The following is a 7,562-nucleotide window of genomic DNA, read 5'->3' as shown; positions in this document are numbered from 1 at the left end:
CCAGTATGATCGCATATTAACATATTACATCTGGGACTTCCCTGGCGGTCCAGTGGTTAAGACTCCATGCTTCCACTGCAGGGGACGTGGGTTCGATCCCTGATTGGGGAACTAAGATCCCACATGCCATGCAGCACGGCCAAAACAAAACAAAACAAAACATATTACATCTGCAACAACCTATTTTCAAATAAGGTCACATTCTGAGGTACTGGGGGTTAGGACTTCATGAATCTGAGGAGACACAATTCAACCCATAACAACACTGTCACGAAGTAGGGGGTCACAAAGACAGCCCTTGAGGCAAAGGAGCTCCACTGCTTCTTAGCTGTGTGACCTTGGGCAAGTGACCTAACTTCTCTGGGCCTCAGTTTTCATGACTGTAAAATAGGGATTGTGCATATCATTGACAGACGGCTCCAGCTGCTGCCTTTCCAGATCCACCCTCATGTTCCTGCCGAGGTTGCAGGAATGGGCTGCTCCCAACTAGTGACTGAGCAGAGGGGAGCTAACTCGGGCTGGTCCCCACGAGACACAGGACGCCTTTAACCAGGACTTTCCAGGTCACCTGACTGACACTTTCCTATAACTGTACTACCTGCCATCTGAGACCCTTCTTACTCAACCCCCCGCCCCCCACCCCCAGGAGTCAGACCTTCAGACCTGCATCATGGTCCGATGGCATATCCCAGACAGGGGTAATAGTAACACATTCCACAGGAGTGGTTATGACAACCTTGCACACGAAGTAATACGCGTAAAGCACTGAGAAAAGTGCTTGGCACTTGGTACGTGCTCAATAAAATTTCATTCATTCACAAAGCATTTATTTAGTGTCTGCTATGTGCTAAACACTGGGGTTGCAGAGATGAGTAAAACCTAGTCCCTGCTTTCAAAGAGGTCACAGCATCTTTGCAGAGGTAAACCAAAGTGAAGATAGCAGCAGTGCACAGAGAAATTGAGAGCACAACATGGGGGTGAGCATTCTGGAAATGATCTTAAAGGAGTAATTCAGGGGAAAGTAAAGCTGCAAACGTGAGGATGCCCGGGGCTTTCTCCACCACCCACAATCCACCCTGTGCCCAGGAATCACAGAGATCAGAACGATCATCCTCAAATCCAGATCTGATCACATCCTTCCCCAGCTGCCAGGCACCTGGAGGCCCCCAGACACTTACGGTTCATGAAGCACCGCTGGTCCTGCCCCCGCCTCTGCTCCAGCTTTGGCTCAGCCTCACCAACACTGAAGCCAGACAGACCATCGCTTCAGGCTTTAGCTGCTGCCTTTCTTTCTCTACCAGCTGTATGCTCTTGCAGGTACCTCTGCCTGGAACACCCTTCCTTTCCATATCATTTGACCACCTCCTATGTATCCTTCAGGCCTCAACTAAGATGTCACTTCCTCTGGGAAGCCTTCCCTGATTTCCTAAGTCATAGGAGGTGGCCCTCTTCTGGGTCCCCTAGCCCCATGCTAGCCCTGTCACACTGCTCTGCCAGGGTCTGGTTCCTTGTCTGTTTCCTTGCAGGACTGTGAGTTCCTTGAGGGCAGGAACTGTGTTTACATTTCTATTTTTAAATTTTTATGAAAAATTTCAAACATACACAAAAAAGGGAGAGAACAGCACCATAAAATCCCATTCACCCATCACCCCAGATTATACTGATTTTGTCCCATTGGTTCTATCTCTCTCCCCTGTTCTTTGTTTTCTTTTTCCCCCTTTGCTAAAATTGTAAAGCAAATCATTCCTTCTCCCCCCCACCCCGCCATGTATTTCACTGTGCTTCTCTAAGAAATTTGATGAATAGTTTTTAATCATACGAATGACTGCTGCCAAGCTGTTTATAATAGCCCCCAACTGGAAACACGCTTATCAGCTAACATTTGAAAATGAGGGGGTTCCCAAAGGACTCTGATGCCTCCTTTCAGATGGTCAGTATGAAGACCACACAGCCCCATGGCAAAATGCTTGTGACCAAGAAAAGCCCAGAAAGGCAGAGAGCCCAGTCCAAGGTGGTGTCTGCATTCTCTTTTGGCAACCAGGCCAAAATATCTGCCTGGGTTCCCGGCCAGAATGGAGAAGGCAGAAAGGGAGGTGAGGGATGAGGGTGGTGGGATGTGGGCGGATATGCTATTCTCTCTTCCAAATATTCTTCAGCGTCTTTAACAGCACCTTTCCAGGCTGTTCCCTGCAAACCAGACTCGCTGCGGGGCTGTGTGTGAGGCTGAACAGAGGACTGACGGCAGCTGCTGGCCCCACGGGGAGCTGGCTGGAGCCACAGAAAGCCTTGCTGCAGACCTGGTGACAAAGGGCGGATCCAACCCCCACGCACAGCCCTTCTCAGTTCCCAGAAGGTGGCCAACGAGCTGCACGGCTGTTTGTTCTGCACGGCTGTTTGTTCTGCACGGCTGTTTGTTCTTCTGCTGCTGGGGGTTTGGAAAGGCCACGGTGGGGTGGCACGGAGTCACCTGATGTCCCGGGCCACGTGTGTGTTTCACAGTGCATCGGGGCCCCTGTCCCGCCAGATGGCCTGCCCACCTGGGCACCTGCAGCTTGCTCTGGCTGTTTAAACAGTCATCAAGGTCAGCAGTTGTGACATCTTTGTTCCTCTGGCAGCAGCACGACTTGGACTGATGGCAAACCCTGACCCACAGGGTTGTCCTGGGGAAAACAGGATCCACTTTACAGCTTGCTTCCCAGGCACGGTGACCCCAGAGGAGAAGGGGGCCTGTCCCCAGTGGACTTCCTTGGATCCACCCCTACCCCTTGGGAGCTCAGTGTCCTGCAAACAGGAGACGCTGACTTAATGCTTGTTCTCCCAAGTGCCAGGCTGAGCCCAGTGTCTTTTTGCTCCCTGGAAAATCAGACCCGAGGAATTTTGGAAAAAGGACCCATCATAGTGCATTGGTTAGGGGGTCAGAGGTGGAAAGAGGCATTGGGGGGTTATCTAGAAGCCCCAAGTCTAGTCCCAGCTCCCCTGTAAGTCACTTGGGGACCTTGGGACTGCCTGCCCCCCACTTGCCTCATCTCCCAATGTATCCATTCATCTCCATCTGACTCTTCAACCAATCTGATGCCACACACGGTCACAGAGCAGCTTCCCCAGGGCCTGCGAGGAGACCCAGAGCTGAACCGCGATAGTTCCTGTCCTCGGAAAGGTCACTCCAAACAATAACTGTGGTTTTAAATGATCAAAAAATGACTGAGGGAGGGATTCTTGGTGAGGGAATTGATGGGGTTCGGGGCAGGCCACCCCCAAACATGCCACTCTGGCATATTGATTATTTTGAATTAAAGTTTCTTGGGAAACAGCCAGTGCGAGAACACGCTGACCCTCCTTTGTCCCCCTGAAAAAGCAGGAAAAAAATCTCCCATGTGAAGATACCCTCTACCAGGAGGAGAGGAGGCATCCTTATCGCCAGAGATAGGAAATTCAAGGTCTCAAGGCCAAGAAGGCTGTATAAACAAACTTTGTTACTTCTTCATTAATTTGCTGCCCCAAGCAAAAAGGCTTCCGTTTTGTCAAATCTTCACAAGTAATTGTTTCTTTGCCTACAAGGTATAAAAGCTGGATGCTTTAATCACTCCTTTGAGCTTCATATGTTTGGGGCTCCTGTACGTTTGAAATTAAATTTGATTGTTTTTCTCCTGTTGATCTGTCTTATGTCAATTTAATTATATTAGACCAGCCAAAGAGAACCTAGAAGGGCAGAGGGAAATTTTTCCTCCCCTACAGGATCAAGAAAAATGTCAAGGGCTTTCATTTGTTAAGGGCCTTGAAGATGGAGCAGAAGTTCACCGGGCAGGCAAGTGTGGGAACCACAGGGACAAAGACGGAGGCAGGAAACACGTGGTTGTCTGAGAAACTTGAAGAAGTTATGCCGAGGCTTAGCTGGGAAGGGCCTTGGCAGGTCTGCTTACTTCACAGGTTGCCAGGAAAGGCCTTGGCGTCTCCTACTAACGTGTTTTTACCCACAACAGCAGGACACTTCTGACACCAAGTGTGTGGGTTCCCCCAGCCAGCAATTCTCCAGTTCTCTGCAGACACCAATGGGGCGTCCTGTAATTTAATTCATTCTAATGTTAACCACCTGGAGTCAGCGCAGACCCCATGGGTTAAGGGTTGAGTACACAAGACCGTCCCCCTCTTCAGTTGCAAGTAGAGGGTCCTCAGGTTACCCACATTTCTGTACAATTTGGCTACAAATCAGGGATTCCCTCCACCCCCTCCTCACCTTTCATAATTTGCTATAACAGCTCACATAACTCAGGGAAACACCCTACTTCTGCCGGTTTATTACAAAGGATACAAACAGCTACATGAAGAGGTACATAGGGTAAGATCTGGTAGGGTCCACAGAGGACAGAGCTTCTGTCCCCATGGAGTTTGGGGTGTACCACGCTCCCAGGAAGTGGATGTACTCACAACCCAGCAGCTCTCCAAACCCCTTCGTTTAGGGTTTTTATGGAGGTTCCATTACACAGGCATGATTGATGAAATCACTGGCCACTGGTGATTAACTCAATTTCCAGCCCCTCTCCCCTCCCCAGGGCAGGGGAGGGGGGCACTGAAAGTTCCAATCCTCTAATCACAAGGTTGGTCCCTCTGCGATTAACCCCCAACCTGAAGTTATCTAGGGGCCTCCAGACACCAGTCATTCATTAACCGTAAACTCCAGTACAGTGGAAAGCTGCTTGTTATGAAAAACAAAAGATGCTCCTATCACCTCTGTCAGGAAATTTCAAAACCCTTTCAGAAGCTCTGCGCTAGAAACTGGGACGAAGACGAAATATACATTTCTTATTATATCACAACATCGCAGAGTCAGGAGACCTGAGTTCAAAATCCTGACATTTCTCTGTTGGATGACTTGCTGAATTGGAGTTCCCTGCTTTATAAATTAGGATGATTACAATACCTATCTCACCAGGTGGGAGTGAGAAGTAAATAAGTGTATGATGAAAAAACATCCAACAAGTTCCTGGCATCCAGTAGGTGCTCAATGCGTGTTTATTCTCTTTTAAAAAATTAAAGTTTACTCTGAATGTAATAAACATCAGCACCTACCACAGGTCAGGTCTTCCCGTGGCATCTCATTTAATCCTTGCAGTCATTCTGCCAGGTAGGTTATCACTCTCATTCTACAGAGGAAGATACTGAGGCTCAGAGAGGGCAGGTGGCTTGTTCAAGGTCACACAGGTGACAGGATATGGAGCTGGAATTAGAATGGAGTGGGCTGGACTCCAAATCTTAATTCTTTCCAGACTCTTCCTCAACAGACAAACCACCAGGCCTCAGCAACCCCCTTCATGGCAGAGACTGCACATAAGCTCCTGGTATCCATTTCCCAATCCTTTTTCAGTAACAGAAACTGTAGTTGGTCACTTTGTAGCTCAATCCAAAGCCTTCATTTCCTGACCTCCCTTTCAGTGAGATATGGCCATGGGGCTAGGTTACAGCCATTGAGATGTAAGGAGAAGCATTATGAGGAACCTCTGAAGTCTCCTTAAAAGGGAAGGGAGATTGCTTGCAAGTAAATGTTGATTTGAAAAAAAAGGAGGAAGCAAATGCCATCTTCCTACCTTTCTCTTTCCTTCCTGCTGGATGAACTCAGACTAAATGACTGGAGCTCAAGCAGTCATCTTGGGCCATGTGGAGCTGTGCTGGTAGGACAGCAAGATGGTGAATCACCATCCCAGTCCTAGACTGCATCCCTCTTTCCTCTTCTGAGTATCAGCTCTTCTCTATTAAGCCTTTCCTTCAGCATTTAAACAGGCTCAAGTTTCTCCCAACCTAAAAGAAAAAACTCTTCTCAAACCCACGTTCCCTCCCACCAACTGGGAAGAACCACCTATTCTCAAGGTCTTTGTGTCTCCATTTCCCAGCCATTCCTCAACTCACTGCATCTGGGTTTCTGTACTACCATTCTATCCAAATTGCCTGGGCCAAGGGCCGCCAGACGGCTAAATCTAACAGGCTTTCTTCGGTTACCTTCTAACTGGATCTCTCAAAAGCATGTCATGGGGCTTCCCTGGTGGCGCAGTGGTTGAGAATCTGCCTGCCAATGCAGGGGACACGGGTTCGAGCCCTGGTCTGGGAGGATCCCACATGCCGCGGAGCAACTGGGCCCGTGAGCCACAACTACTGAGCCTGCGCGTCTGGAGCCTGTGCTCCGCAACAAGAGAGGCCGCGATAGTGAGAGGCCCGCGCACCGCGATGAAGAGTGGCCCCCACTTGCCGCAACTAGAGAAAGCCCTAGCACAGAAACGAAGACCCAACATAACAATCAATCAATCAATCAATCAATCAATCTTAAAAAAAAAAAAGCATGTCATGTTGCTGCCCATGCCCTCCTCATCTTGGGTTCTGTGCCACCTCTGCTCCTCCTGCCTCTCCAGCTGGTCACTCTCTGTTGGCTTTGCTTATTAACCCGCTGCTCTGAGCGCTAGTCTTCTCTAAGGAATGATCTGACTTCTTTTCTTGCATGTCTCAAAAGCAACTCAAACTCAACATATCCAGGGAATTCCCTGGCGGTCCAGTGGTTAGGACTCTGCGCTTTCACTGCCGAGGGCCGGGGTTCAATCCCTGGTCAGGCAACTAAGATCCCACAAGCCACACTGCGCAGCCAAAAAACCCCGACATGTCGAAAATGAACATTTTCCCTCTCCTCACACCTAGCTGTTCTTGCCAGAAATCTGGGAGAATCTTTGACACATCTCTTCCAATCATCACCCACAACCAATCCATGGTCAAGCCCTGACAATTTCATCTCCTAAATAAAGTTCACCGACCGCCATCAGCTGGCACAAACCACTCTAGGGACTGTTGCCTGGATCCAGTACAACAGTCCCCTAATTGGTCTTTCTGTCTCCACGCCAATCCTCTTCTAAACACCAATTCTGTACACAGTAGTCAAAGGGATCTTTCTACCAACAGGATCATGTCAATGGCTTGCTCAGAAGTCAACAACTTTCCTTTGTCCTCCAGACAAATAGCCCAACTCCTGCCTGGGGCTAGCAAGGTCAGAGCCTGCCCCCTACCCCCTTCACCTCACTCCCCTTCCATCTCTGTTCCAGCCACAGCGGCCTTCGGTGACACCCATGCTTCCTGAACCCACCCGCTCCCTTTCCTCGTGCCTTGTGCACTAGCTGTCCCCTCCTGCCCTTCCTTGTCGCCAGTTACCTGCCACACTGCCACGTCTGCCACATCCATAAACTCCCTTCCCAGTAAGCAGCACCATTCGAAATGACTTACGTATGTAAATGTTGTCCTCCCCAATTAAAATGTTAGCTTTTGGAGGGCCTGTCTTGCTTGCTGCTTCACCCCAAAGGGCCAGGCACAGTCACCCAATGAATATTTATTGAGTGAATGAATAATTCGCCCTCTCCCGCCCCCATACTGCTCATAAAGTACCCTAATCCAGGGTCTTAGGAGCCCCACCTGAAAGGGATCCTGGAGAAAGTTCGTAAATAAAGATGAAGAAGGGCAACCACATAAGGAATCCTTCCTTCCCTTTATCTCTTAGGGGAGAAAGGATGGAAGAGCGCGCCTGCGCGCTCGCT

General features: G+C 49.3%; 1 long non-coding RNA gene across 1 annotated transcript; it reads right to left on the bottom strand.

Annotated features, from left to right (window-relative positions):
- Positions 1–1,748: 1,748 nt before the first annotated feature.
- On the bottom strand, positions 1,749–7,515 carry LOC130709180 (uncharacterized). Its single transcript, XR_009009663.1, has 3 exons — positions 7,441–7,515; positions 5,583–5,793; positions 1,749–2,660 (listed from the first exon to the last, which is right to left on the bottom strand). It is a non-coding gene; the product is annotated as an uncharacterized LOC130709180 (long non-coding RNA).
- Between the last annotated feature and the right edge of the window lie 47 nt (positions 7,516–7,562).

Source organism: Balaenoptera acutorostrata, chromosome 11, assembly GCF_949987535.1.
Source record: "Balaenoptera acutorostrata chromosome 11, mBalAcu1.1, whole genome shotgun sequence".
Classification (NCBI taxonomy): Eukaryota; Metazoa; Chordata; class Mammalia; order Artiodactyla; family Balaenopteridae; genus Balaenoptera; species Balaenoptera acutorostrata.
The sequence above is the reverse complement of the archived record's forward strand: the minus strand, read 5'-3'. Positions and strand labels throughout refer to the sequence as shown.